At 38.1% G+C, this 14,929-nt stretch overlaps 1 protein-coding gene across 3 annotated transcripts in view; it reads left to right on the top strand.

Moving 5' to 3' along the window:
• The window catches only part of LOC309443117 (contactin-4), a 331,164-nt gene that overhangs the window by 124,984 nt on the left and 191,251 nt on the right, over positions 1 to 14,929 (top strand). Inside the window, exons 1-2 of one of the 3 annotated variants that reach the window (XM_082059767.1) lie at positions 6,787 to 6,870; positions 12,565 to 12,699. The exons of the other annotated variants lie outside the window; for them this stretch is intronic. The gene's annotated coding sequence lies outside the window, so the exon portion shown is untranslated. Of the gene's footprint in view, positions 1 to 6,786; positions 6,871 to 12,564; positions 12,700 to 14,929 lie in introns of those variants that run through there. 3 annotated transcript variants of the gene reach the window in all.

Here is a 14,929-nt window from a genome sequence, read left to right as displayed (position 1 = left end):
ATTATATTATTAACTCACCAAGAACAAAATCAATCATGTCACAATCATCAAACAATGTAAGGAATGGCTGCTGGTTTGTGGTAGTGCCTGGAGTGCTGTGCAACACTTTGATCCCTCCACTGAGCCCTGGGTGGGAATCCAGAGTTGAAAACTAAGATGCAAATTTAGAGGGCAATAGTTCTGTTATTTAATATCAGCACTAACTAGCAAGTGAGTTAGGAAAGTGTGTCTAGTGTGTAAGAAATTGTTTCAGAGCTTTGAATGAGAAAGATTACAGGCACGTTTGAAGGGTTTCCATATGGTGAGGTGTGGTGGAGTGGGGCTGATGCTTGAGAGGAGCCGGAGATGTGAGAACCCCTGGAGCAGCTGAGGCACAAGTGTGCTGCTGCCTTTCTGTGTCACAGACTTTGAAAAATGAAAATAAATAAGAAAAAATACATGTTCAACCAGTGGAAACTTTCTCCTAACAGAAATACCATTTCTAAAGACCTAACAAAACCTGTAGTGCTTTCCTTTGGTCAAAATGTGTTATTGCTGGAATCTCATAAACCATTTAGAAATAGAAAGGCTGGTAGTTTCAGCTGCATTGTATAGATGTTGAAGCACAGTTACTATAGATAGTGAAGAACAGCTAAGTATGAGCTGCATTGCATCTGTCGGCAGTTGCAGAGACAGAAGCAGAACTCCTTGATAGATGGCATGGAAATGAGAGACTATGGTACAATTAAGAATCTGCAGCAGACTATTCAGCAGGCGAGTTAACATCCTCTCTGCGGGAGGAACATCTTACATTTCATCGTGCTGAGTGGCTAGAGCTGGACTGGCAGTTCAGGAAATGACCTGAGAACTATTTATTAGCCAGGAAAAATCAGCATCCAGCGACAACCATTATTCATTCAGCATTATTGATTTAACTTAAGGCCACAGCAACTTGTTTCTTGAGCAGTTCTGGCACCATTCCATGTGAAGATTGACTTTGCCAAGGAATTTGTTATTTAAAAACTTGCATCAAACAGGTGAAATACCCAAAGTGTTGTGGGAGATAAGAAACAGAAGTTCTGGGTTTATTGTAAGTGCATGCAGCAGTATGGGAGCTGCCATGACTCACTTGGGGACTGACAGATTCAGCAAGTTATAATTAAACCAGATCTTCAATGCTTGTAAAATTGCAAGTCTGTATGATACCTCTGTCTTCAGCTACTTATAAACTTTATTTTGCATGTACTATCCCCATTTCAGTCTGAAAAGGTTCAGTGTAAATGGATTAAGGTCTTTACATTGCTTCAGGGTAAGACCCATCCGTAGGAGTGATCCGCCACTTCTGGAAAACTTCACTTGCCTCAGAGGTACTCTCTGGCATTTCAAATGTAAATAAAAATCATTTTTAAATCAAAGAAATCTACTCTGTAGTTAGTAGAATTTCTAAAAACATGGTTAATACTAAAAAGCTTTTCTATTTGATATTTAATAGAGCTGAGTTAATAATTCATAATTTAATGTATCTGATTAATTTTGCCTCTTTTTCTCAGAACGTCTTCAAAGCACATAACAATTATCTCAAATGTACTTACTCAAAATGACTTGGTGGCCTCTCTTTCTAGATCACTTATTCCTGATTCAATTTTTCACTGCAGTGGACGATTCCTATCTGGTCATTATTTCTCTTTGCTAATTGAGTAATCACAAATCTGGGCGGGGTCAAACACACACCTGTGGCAAGAATGCATGCTCAAAATGCAGTTAAAATTCCTTTCTGCAAAGTGTAGTTATAAAATATGTTTTAAGTGACCTGAAAATGCATGGGCATAGATTACATGTGATGTATAGACAATAAACTCAGAAGGAACTCAGATACTGGGGCTGAATTGATTTTAATACTTCAAAGAATATTCATAGCAAATCTTAAATATCACTTCCCTCAAGATGTGTATAACCGAATCAACAGCAAGTTTTGTTTATACCTGCCCAGAGATCTCTGTGCATGGAAGAAAAGGAAGAATACTGACTTTTTTTTTTTTTTTCCCTCTGAACAAGTACTGGACACTGTCATTGTCCCACTGACACTGGTTGCCCTGAGCATGCAGGAACCTGGGGTCAGGTACCTATTCTCACTAAGCAAAAACCCTTCTCCAGAGTGAGAGCAGGTCCTGGCCCATCTGTTCCACATCACCTTCTCAATAGCCTTGGGGAGGGTGTGGAGATGGACCCAGCTCCTGCAGTGGTTCACAGTCATTCACTCACTTGAGTCCAGAACTTTGCATGGGCTTTGGCAGGAGTGCTCACCTCTGCTCAAGTTTGAAGCAAAATCTGCCTTCAGCAGATGCAATAATAAGCAAGAGCCTTGCTGATGAGGGATGCCCAGTTATTCAGTCTCCCCAAAAATGGCTCTATTTTTTCCGGTGTTAGGGTCCACAGCTGTTTAAATTTGTGGTAGATTGTGCACTAGGAATCAGCCCCTCATGATAAGAAAGACATTGAGGATATTAGAGAGAGTGCAGAGGAGGGTGATGAAGCTGGTGAGGGGTCTGCTGAGGAGCGGCTGAGGGAACTGGGGCTGTTCAGCCTGGAGAACAGGAGGATGAGAGGAGACCTTATTGTTGTCTGAAAGGAGGTTGTAGTATGGAGGGTGTTGGTCACTCCTCCTAAGTAGCAAGTGATAGGACAAGAGGAAATGGCCTTGAGTTGTGCCATGGGAGGTTTAGATTAGATATTAGGAAAAAATTCTGCCTGGAAAGGGTTGTCAGGTGTTAGAAGAGGAAATGGTGGAGTCACCATCCCTGGAGGGGTTTAAAAGGTGTTTAGACAGCGTTCTTAGAGATATGGTTTAGTGCTAGAGTTACATCAGGTTATGGTTGGACTTGATGATCCTGAGGGTCTTTTCAAACCAAAATGATTCTCTGATTCAAATCCTAACAGTTCTCAACCTGACATGGTTTATAGCACATTGTGACTTGTTCTATTGTTGTTCTTATTTCTATTGTTTGGGATAATTTCTTCCTTAAATTTATTTTTTACACTTTTTTAACCTTTCCATAGTTTTTTTTTTTTTAAGGCCACCTGTGTACCCTAGCCTTCTGCATCCTTTGTCATTCACTCTTTCTCCCCAGTGTCCCTCCTGCCAAGTATAGGGACAATGTCACCGTTCAGGCCCTGAAGATGATTTCAGGTGTGATGAGACTGTAGAACTCATTGCATATGCCTCTGACCCACCAGCCCTCTGTGTTTTTTCAGGGAAAATTTGTAGTATTAAACTGCACTTATTCTGGAACCGGAGCCAAATTCAAGGACTGTTCAAACACATGTCTTGCTCAGTCTTCTGGGAGGTCTAACTGGACTGGAAACCTGTGAGAAATTGGGTTACCAAGAACATTAATTTCTGCAGGGGAGTTTAACCTTCCTCCTGATTGTGGTGGTGGGGATGAGGGGTGGCACAAATGCCAGCGAGACTGGAAGAGCCTCACCACCAGAGCAGAGTGCGCTGTTGTCTTTGTGCAAGGTCAGAGGCAAATGAGTTATTTTAAAGTGCATGATAAGCTGCCTTGTCCAGGAGCTGTACACTTCAGATTAGGGTCCCTGAACACCTTTCCTTACTGCCTTGGAAACAAGGTACCTCCAGCTGAGGAGGACCCAGTGTTCTTTTAAGAAAAACAAGTGATGAAATCATGTTGTCCTGGGAATTGATAGAGCTTTTGTATCCAAGTGGTGATCTAACCATACAAATTGTATAAAGATAATTAACCTATGCTAACAGATGCGCTGAAATCTGCAATGCCTTCATATCAAGAATTTGATTTACATAATATATTGCTAAGTGCATATGTTTATTAATATAAAGTTCAGGAAAAGGACAGTGGAATTACACGAGGGCTGAGCTAGCCAAGAATCTTAACAGCGTGTGCATCTTCTTATAGGGAGATTTTTTCCTTTTATTTCAGTATACTATTTATTTTACAATTTAAAAAAAAGAATTTAAAAAACCTTAATAGCCAAATAAATGGCCTTAATGTGTTGGTTTCATTAAATCTAGGAATTATATTTGGCTGTTATCTTTCCTCCCCTCTTACTAGCAGTCTGCAGTGGTCATTTGTGGTGGCCATGTTAGCACACCAATGCAGTTTGTATGAATTTTCCACAAATTAGTTTCCTCCACTAAAACAGCATCTGTAAACACAAACAATTATTTTATGTGGACTAGGAATAAAAAAAGCATAATAACTTACTTGACTTTATTTTGTAGAATTAGAAGTACTTCTCTTTTGGACCTTTTTCATTACAGGCTCTACTAAATGATTGGAAATAATGTAATGGGGTCTAGCATGAATGCCTAGATACAACTAATAATGCCTTGGTTTAGGCTATTGACTTACCCTAATGTATTTGCAGATGTCACTGAATTTTATTGCATTAGATATATTGATAGCTTCAGGTGGCTTTTTTTCTGGTTATTCATTGTCACATTTAAATAACCTTTTTCTAAAAGAAGCCTTTTGTTCCAGCTGAAGCAACTAAAAGGTATCAGCATCAAATCTGATAAATGGATACCCCATGGTTAAGAAAATTACATAGGCTTAATACCTAAGGCAAGTGAGATGCAATCTCAGCAAAAGAAACTACAAGGAGCAGGATTATCGTTCAAGGAAAAAGGGATGGGATATTAACACTTTTCTTGTAACTCTAATCAGAAGGAATCATCTTCAGCATCTTCATATACTTATGGAGATTTAAAAACCCATGCTAGATAACTTTCAGTGTAGATTTTAGGAACATGTTTGTTAAAATAAATTACTGTAAGTCAAACCTTATTTTAGTCCATGCAGTTTTAACAGAAAGTTTAGATAGTGAAAGAATTCAAATTTACATGGATATTAATTTCAAGTGTGATTTCCATATGCAACTCCTTCTACAAGGCACCCTAATACTGCATTTGCCACATCATCAAGGCTACTCCATTGTTTTCATGTACAAAATAAGAAATAATTTGTGACATGTTCACCACTGCATTTACCTGACCTTCCAAAGGTGGTGTGGTGCCTGCAATTGCTCCATATATGGATGTGTGTGTGGTAGGTCTGCTGGGCTGGGTCTAGAGAATTTGTAGAAGTGATAAAACATTTGAATAGCACCCCAGGTGAGTACTTATGTGCCCTTTTTAAGTGATTTGGGTCTGGTAACATGTATTTGGTCTCATAAATACACACTGCCACTCATCATTATGTTGTGTTTGGAGGTGTGGAGGTGCCCATGTGGATCCTGGGTGCTGTCCCCATGGCCCTGGCCACCACTGCCCACATTCTGGGGAGTCTTTGCACAGGGGAGACCGGAGCACCTTGTATTTTGGGAGCTGCAGAGCTCAGCTGTGTAGCGGGTGTACCTTGTGTCTGATGAGTCCCAGATTCAGTGCTGTTTGTTTTGGTGTTTCAGCTGTTTGGGGTGGGTTGTTTTTGTTTTGGTGGTTTTGTTGGTTTTGTTTGTTTATTTAAGAAAGCAATGTTAAATAAAGCAATGTTTTTTCAACAATATATGGAAAATGTCAGGAATCTTTGTCAGCGATGACACCTCTTTGTAAATACTGTTTCCTTATGTATCTGTTGTTTGCATGGAGAGTAGTCATGGACTATACGAATGGAACCCACACCAGCTTTTGATAGACTGGTATGAGGATACATTGATCATTATGGTAAATACTTTAGTGTCTAAACATTTGCCTTTAAAAACTCAGTCTTAAGCCTTATGAAGAACTTCTGAAGACACTATGCTTAAAGAAATTCTAGCAACCTACATAGCTCCCATCTGCTCTTGAACAGAGGCACACTCTGCATCAGACATTAATAACAGTGAAAGATGTTTAAATGTGGGTGATAAGTGAGTATATTTTGGTCCATTTTAGGCTGAAGCTACTAGTATAATTTGCACTGAGTATGAATTTGTTTATTTGGAAATGCTAAAAATCTTGGCTTGCAAAAATAAATTTTACTTTGCCTTTTTTTCCTGTTTTTGCATCTAAAGAAATTTGTAATACCTCTCCATTCCTCATTTCTGGTAGAACCAGGATAAGTGGGATAGAGGGATTTAAAGTAAATAGTATAGGTGTAAGAGAGTAAAATAATCCTACTATAAATTTCCTAATGTTCTTTATTATCTGAATGTTTCAATGCTCTTTTTGAAGCGTCTGGCTTATTGTTCCAAAGTTTTATCATTTGGAAGTGACTCAGTCCATCAGTTCAGGTATTATTATGGGTAAGGTCAAAAGCATCAAGTGTGCAGGTAGTTTGTAATTGGCTGTCTGCAGAAAACAGCAGGGAATTCAATCTATTACATGCACTTTGATGCACTAAACCAACACTCCATGAAGCTAGTGGAGCATAGAAGAGGTTTGCTAATCTCTCTCAGGTAATTATTGCAGGTGTGCCATGCTTGTATCAAAAGGGGCATTCATCGCTTGATGAGCTTAAATGTTCCTAGTGTTTTCTTTTGTTTTTGCTATTAAGAAAGTACTTTTTGACATTCAGAGACTTTAAGTGAAATTAGGGAAAGTATATTTGAGGCAAATCTCAAAATGTTTTTCTGATAATCAGTGATGTTCTTGGGAACTAAGGGTAATTCTAGAGAGCAAAACTATTCTGGAATATGTCACTTATGTTCAGATGAATTATATTATGATTGTGTCTGTGGAAGCAGAGAAATAAAGACATGGACATCTGGAAGCCTAGAATTTGGAGGTGGTTGAAATTCATGTTTGAAATAAGAATTCCATTTCACTCTGTTAACAGAAAACTATTACTTCACAGAACCTTAAAATGGAAGAGAATTCTGATTTTGGAGGGTAAGGAAATGAGGAAAGCCAAGGCACAATGTTACAGTAACTAGTTGGTAACTATTGATTTTTTTACTTGTTTGAAAAATAGCATGCTTACTGTTTTCTTCTGCTCTTGGCCTTCAATATGAGTGTGGGTCTTAGGTTTTTCACCTGTATGGCCTCTGGGGTATTCACGTAGAACACATCCTTTCTGTGCTTCTAACCTCTAAATGTTACCAGCCATTGACAGTAATGAGAACTAAAGTGACAGCGGCTGGTTTTGTGTCCCTTCATCCAGGCATAATCTTTAAGTGCTCAATTACTAAGACAATACTAAATGTATTTGGTACATCACAAAATATTCAGTTCTTGTTTCTAATCTCATTGCATGACTTCAGATGACTAATTTGCAATCTATTATTTTGAAGCATTGGTGACATTTTTTTAATAGCTTTTACTTATATGATCATGTGAGGCTGCATATCTGTTTTCTTTTAGACAGTTTAGCAATGGTAAATTTAGTATTTAAGTTTATGAAAAAGACTTGTTTGTTATACTGACAATGTTTTTTTTTTTTTCCCTGTTCCTTAGATCACTTTATTAGTAGTAGTGGTAGTAGTAATAATATTTTTTTCTGTTTTTTTTTCCTCCTTAAGAATTACAGCTGATCAGGAGGTGGACTTTCTTTCCATTTTGTGTTCACACTTTGCCTGGGACACCTAGTTAACAACTGGAATCTGTAAATACTGTGCAAATAGAAACAATAATTGAACTATTTCAAATGTGCATGAAAATGTAAAGCTTCATTTCCGACCATCGGTTACTGAGTTAAGATTTAGATGGGTACCCATCTGTGGATTTTGCTCATCACCAATATGGAGCATCACACTTTACTGGTGCTGGTCCAATGACCATATTGTTTCAGAACAAAGACAAACCAAACTACTTATTCCTTAAGTGTTCCTTCTTTAATCCCTAGCTCTGATGTACTGAACACATCTTAGGAACAAATTAGACTATGTAATATTGGTTATGATGTTACCTGAACAGCCAGCTGGGCCTGCAGATGACTTGATGAGCCTCAAGTTGCACTTGGGAGATTTCCATGAAAAATTTCTTAATGGAAAGGGTTGTCAGGCATTGGAACAGGCTGCCCTGGGAAGCAGTTGAGTCACCATCCCATCACATAGATGAGGTTCTTAGGGACATGGTTTAGTGGTGGACTTGGCAGTGTTGGGTTAACAGTTGGACTGGATGATCTTAAATGTCTTTCCTGATGAAAACTATTCTATGATTCTGTGTTCAATGATCTTCGATACTCTAATTTGATCTTAATCAGCTCTTATTAAAGTTTTACTCTGCTCATGAATTTCAAAATTTGTACTGGCCTTAATGATGGTGGGAAGAAGCTCATGAAAGACTTGGTGGCTTCACTCTGCTGTCCTGTGCTGGGTGTTGGGACTGGCTTATCCATCTCCCAGGTCATATAGATCTGGAGGTGAAATAAACCTCCTTCATGTCTTTGTTTCTCATCAAGGAGATGATAACCTATCAAAGCTACATCCAATGTTAATAATAGGAAACCAGATAACCATAATTAACGATTATGAAAAACTGCCATCAAGAAGCCAGTGCTGCTTTGAATTTGGTTTCAAGTCACTTTTCTAGTAGAATAGATCCAGAGAAATCTGATATGCAGAACTAATCGGCCCTGGCAAAAGGTTCCTGCAATTATTCTCAGTATTTTGTCTCCAGTCTTATTTAATAGTACTTTCTCATAACTATCATACCATAGCCATACACATTTCCTCTTTCAAACCTAATTAGGGATGTTATGACCAGCACTAATTCAGGGCTGTGTAGCTGCCCATGGTCAGACTAGAGCACTGCTCAGCCTTTCAGCTTCTTTGTGCACTGAAGCCCAACCTGGTTTTTGCTTTTGGAATCTTTAAACTTGGATGTTGTTCTGTATTCCTTTATACTGTGTTTTCATTCCTGTTACCAAGCAACCTTTTTAGGTAGTGGATTGTTTAGGGTTTGAATTTTTTGTTTGCTTGCCTTTTTTACGTTTTATGTAAGTACACATATATATTTCTGCTTTCCTTTTACTTCTATACTATATTTCTTTACATCTTCCTGTTACCACTTATAGGCATCTTTCTGCTATAGTCATTTTTTTTTTTACTGTTTTTACTCCTACTGAGGTTAGTCTGAAGAATAGAACTCTAAAAAATAATTTCTTTACCTAAAAGTAAATGAAGTAAATTAGTGTCACATAGATCACAGAACTTATAACTTCCATGCTAATTATGTTGCATTTGACTTACCTGAACAGTTGTACCCAGACAGTACTTACATTACTTCCTTTTTCAAAAACAAATGCATGTGCTTCATGTTGCTTTTCTGTTTTTTTGTTTTGGTTTGGTTTTTTTTATACTGTAAATTTACTATTCTGTGGTGGGTTTTTTCTTATCTCCTCTCATGAGCCTGTTTATATTCAGAGACATGCTCAGCTTTATTAATTGCAGTCTTGTCACCTTGGTTTAAATAATTGTCATCTTTTTAGCTTCATCTTTATATTTTCATTGTGTTAGCCTTAGTGTTTGCAGTGTTAGGATCACAGTTCAATAATCATCCTTTTTTTAAAGTGGTGCCTATTTTCATTTACAGAAAACTGTTTAAATTAGTCCTTTTTCTAGCTCTCTCCAAACTTACCCATGGTGGTCTGTGAAGACCTTCGATATCTAAACCTCCCCTCTTCACTGATCGTGTATCTTTTTTCCAACTTTTCCTCTTCCTGTTGGCCTTATGTTTGGTTTTCATACTGTAGTTTCAGATATTATGGCTGTATTTCTAAGTCAATCAAATTATCTTCAGACTACTCCTAAAATTCTCAAAGTACTTCAGTATCTTGAAAAACAACAGAAAAAAAAAAACCCATCCAACCCCATTTATTAAAGAATTTGCAGCAGTGAGACATGAAGGTATGGCCTGTTCTTCAGCGGTATTGGACAGCCTGTCTCTTTAGCAGGCACCAGAGGTCTGTGTCTAGATTTTTAGATACAGTTTGGCAGAAGTTACAGCTTTCATTAGAACTACTGAAATTGAGAGAAAGACATAAAAAAGAAAAAACGGTATTTTTGTTCCTTTTTCTTCTTCAAACTTGAAACCATGTTCAAGAGAATTGTAGGTTGGGTGTAAGAGTTCAGTTTGCTGAAGGCAGTGTTTGTGAGTCCTTCAAATGTGATTTAAAGATACCTTTAAATCTGATAGCCAGTATTTTCTGGGTATAATCTCTTACATCAAACCATAATTTATATTTCAGATTGTTTTGCATTTGATACTCTGGTAATATCACACTTTCCTTCTTATAGATGACACTATCAATTTTATCAAGGTATATTGAATCATTGCAAATTTTCTCCATCACAGGCATGAATTAATGACTGTATTTTCTTAATGTGATGGATCACGAACAGGAAATCAACCATAATCTATTTATATGATAGAATCTACTCAGTGTTCTTACTGGGATATTCTTTTATTATTTTACTTTTTGGATAAACTAGTAGTAGTTGATGGTGGAATGTGCCCTGAAAAGCCTTCATTAAATATGCCTAAATTTTTGCTGCGTCTTTGAATTCTTCTTTTAGTCACACAATACTAATGTATAGTATCTTTATATATGACAGTGAAAAGAGACTAGGAGATATATTGTGCTTAGTCATTGAGTAGTGCTGTGTAACCACAGGGTTGTGTTTTGGTGGGAGATGTGGGGGTCCCTCAACTTATGCCGGTATTAACTGTGGTCCCCAGAAGCTCCATATCATGGAAGGCTGGAGGGTGCAATCCAACATTCTCTTAGCACAAGGGCTGGCAGAGCTGCAGCTCCATAGGTTTGTGCTCACTCTGTACATCTGAACCCTTGTCCAGGACCACCACCAAGTCAGGTGGGTGACAGAGGTGGCACAGTTCTTCATGTGGCCTTGTATATTATCTGGTTTCTCAGTGTTGTCTGAATTCAGACAAATTCAGACATGTAATAAAGTGATTGTAAATGATTTGCAATGTAGCATTAGTACATCCAAAGCGTGGTTAATGTAGCATCAGTTCTGCTTGCTTTTGTAACTAATTGCTGCATTAACAGACAGTGATTATAGGAACTGTGGTTAGATAAGTAGCAGTGGGCAGGAAAAGATCTAGAGAAGCAATGTTTTATGAAGCTTTCTCAGCCTTCATAAGGAGTTAATTCTCATTATCCTTTGAAAAACCATAGATCATTGCTAATTCTTAGCTACCCACTATAACATATGGTTGGACTTGATGATCTTAAGGGTCTCTTCCAATCAAAATGATTCTATGATTCTATTTATATTAAAACTCTGCAGAGACTGTGTTTTGTATTGGTTTTTTTCATGTCTCAGAGCATTCACTTGACAGCCTGGGAACTAGAAGTTGAGATTTGGTGAGGCTGGGTAGTAGGTGGTGTCTAAGGGTAAGTATATTTGGAAAAAGCTGTGAAAATTCACAGCAAAAGCAGCTTGGAGATACCTGAAATATGCTACATTTATGCTTTCTACAGTACTTGTATAAGCAAGGTGCTGATCCTGGGATAGCCAAGTGTTTTCAAATCCAGAGTCAAGAGGCTTAGGTCTGGGTCTGAGAACTGAGCAATTCACACACAAGCAGGTTAAGGTTGACCTGAGCCTACAACAAGAACATACCTTCTTTTCCTCTCCAAATAATGTGTCTGGTATCTGTATGTAGCCTGGATTTCCGTCATTAGGCTTAAAGCACCTCTGCTTCTCTGGGAAATCAGCTTTAAGGTGAAGAAGAGAATTTCAGCTTTGCTGCAGACAGTTGTAGGTAAAGTGAACCAGGCTTAAAATCTTGTATGTATCATTGGCTGTAAACAAAATGTCCAGGCTGGCACAATTGAAAAATAGCTATATTGTATTTTATATCAAAATGCACTTCTAAGAAATGTCAGTAAGTGGTACGGTGTGTGATTTCATGCTTTATTGTTCTTCAATCTGTTCAGTTTACAGGGAAAAGGTATTTTTCCCTCTCCTAGTTTCTAGCTTTGCCAGCTCAGAAACTCGCGCTGTGATCTTTCTGGAGTTTGTATTTCTATCAGTAGTATTAATAAAGAATCCACAGGACAAATTCTTCTCTTAGTTACACCTGCAAAACCCCATGATCTTCCAAGATTTCACAGGCAAAACTGAGCAGAGAATAGCAGCCCCTTTGAAAATCAAAAGGACAAGAGCCATCAGAGAAAAGCTGCAAGGTAGAAAAGCATCCATTTAGACTTGTAGAAAGAGGAGTTATAACTGGGTGAAAGGTGAAAATATAATTAAGAATACATGACAATGGAGAAAGTTTTCAGAGAGTAGGATTTACAGAATCATAGGATGTTATCTCAAGGAGGAGGTAACAGGTCTGTTGCTTGCATATTTTTAATGGAAGAGTGGAAAGTAGATATAATTCATCATAGCTGGAGACAATTCAGGCATTTGGGGGACAATGGCTTGAAATATGGTCATAGATTTGCTGTATTTTAAAGTGTCCTATAATGTTTTTTTCGAAGTAGGATGACTCTGTTCCCCTTTCTCTGTTTTCTTCCTAGAACATGATATTCCAGCCTTCCTGTGACTCATCAGAAGTGCAGTATGATAAGAAATGCTAAGCCAGTTATTTCCATCCATTTCATTCTGGTCATCCAACATAATCTACCTATATGTGTCTAATCTGCATCTCTTCTCCAGCTCTAATTTCTGCAGTTTTGCATGAAGTAGATAACATTAGGATGTCATCAGGAGACCTAAATGACTACCAAGGTGCCATTCAAATTCAATCTCAGCCCAGACTGGCTGTGGTGGTACATACAAAAAAGTCTTCAGGTTAGCACAGAGCAGTGATCTGCTCTTGTATCCTTACTTATGGGGTCACTGATGGATGTGTGAGATATGGGGCGGGAAATGGAGATGGAGAAGCCTGGTAGGAGAGGAAGGTTGGGGACTTCCAGCAGCAGCGAGGGTTGGTGAACCCCAAAGAGATCACGACAGTGATAATGGTGAAGGAATCACAGAACCATAGAACAGCCCAGTTTGGAATTGAACTCCAAAGGTCATCTGGTCCCAGCTTTTGTGGGAAAGGGAGCCTAGATGAGACGAGATTATCTAGCACTCTGTCCAACTGCATCTTCATTCTATGATTCAATATATTTATTATTCTCTACAAAGCAATGTTCTGCAATTCAGACATTTGTAATAGCTACTATAATCATGAGATGGTTTCAGAAGATTTTCTGGCATCTGAATTATTTAAACGAATATATGTACCTATGTGCATATACCCATATATATTTTAAAAATTAATGAATTTATGGTAGTAGCTTGTTTTGTCTACACCAATCCTTTTTTTCTTCTCATGTTTGTAGCCTCTGCAGGCCATTAACTTGTGCAAAGCTGAGCACAAATTCTAAAATTTTCTAAACAATGAAGTTTTAAAACCAGAACTGTTCAGTCAGAGACTTAAAATGACAGATGCTGTTTCATGTGGGGGGAAAAAACCCAGGCTTATAAGTGACAGCAAACTTCAAATTAGAGTTTATTTAGGTTGTCTTTTTTGCATGCATACTGCTGAATGTGCTTACTGCAGGGTGTGTATGTGAATTTATTAAAGTGTTGTTTGTTTCGTGGTGTTGATGATGCCTCACAGCTAGCACAAACAAACTTACAAAGTTATAATTCTCTAAGGGGACTCAAAATACTTTGAACATCTTAAATTTACGGATGCTAGGATTAAATCTGCTATTATTCTGAGAAGATGGATAAATCAAATTTTCAAAAGTAGAACAGAGTCACAGGGAGATCTAACCTCTCAAAAACACAGATTAGATTACTTTAGGACCTAAACCTGCAACATCTTGTACTTACGTTCCTGAAGAGCAACTCCTATAATGAAGTTATTACAAAAGAGCAAAAATACTGCAAACATGAAATTACAGTAACACATGTAAGATCTTAACAAAGGGCTCATTCTGAGCAACACAGTCATCTCTGTAATGCTGTCAGGGATTGTGTAATTCAAAACGTTATTCCTTAAAACTTCAAAGTGATACTTTTATTTAAGAACTAAACATTTCTGATGTCTGCCAGCATTTGCATGGCTGAAATGTCAGTGAAAAGCACATTTGAGAGTTTGTGCTGATAGACTGCTGCCCTAATTAGTGTCCATCCATGTTTTTTTTAAAAACTGAAGCAGGAGCAGAGGCAAGGTTTTAATTTTTAGGATTTACAGCAGTTTTCCTTTTGGTTCGGGATTCAGACCAGACTGGTGTGCCCATCACCTCTGGCTCTCTCCAAGAGTCCCCTTTGCTGCTTTGGACAGTCCTGTCCCTCCTGCATGTCTCCTCCTGCATTTGCCATCCTGTACGTTCCTGTCTTAGAGTTCCTGCTGCAGCTCATTGCTTGGGTTTGAGGGCGTTGCTTTGAAATATTTTGTTTGGTTTATGTCCCTTTTGTCCCTTCTACATACCTTTTTTTTTTTTTTTTTTTTTTTTTTAAATAGTCCTGCCATCCCCTTGCATGCATCTGGTCTGTTATAGCTGTGTGGAGGTTTGCTGCCCCAAGTGCCTTCAGACACTTCTCTGAGGATTAAGAGCAGTGGATGAACCTACCTAAAAGAGGCTGTTGACCTGTGGACCCCCTGTATTGCTTTTGTATGGCCAGTGTAAAGCTTATATAAAATACCATCATGCAGTCGGTGACGTTTTCTTCTACCCTGAATGTGTTTCCTCGTTATAAATCTCAACCTATGGTAATACAAATTAGCACCATGACTAGTTTTGTATGTGTCTCTGTATTGTGATCAATGGCAAACTGAAATGGATCCTGGAGGAATATTTAAAAATTGAAATGTTGAGCTGGTATTTTTTTAAACTTCATAAGAAATAAAGTTTTTAAGGTCATCCATTGCCACACAGTCATGAGGAGACACATGTATCGGGCTCTCGTGCCTGGGAAACTGATGGGCTTCTGATTGCTTCAGTGCCAAGTGTCTGCTCTGGGTGACTAAAGGTGATTGTGTAGGAAGTCCAGCAATGTATTTTATTAGCAGAATGATCTT

The sequence above is a fragment of the Streptopelia decaocto genome (genome assembly GCF_964273445.1).
Source record: "Streptopelia decaocto genome assembly, chromosome: 8".
NCBI lineage: Eukaryota > Metazoa > Chordata > Aves > Columbiformes > Columbidae > Streptopelia > Streptopelia decaocto.
Note: the sequence above shows the minus strand (reverse complement) of the source record. Positions and strands in the feature narration are given on the sequence as shown.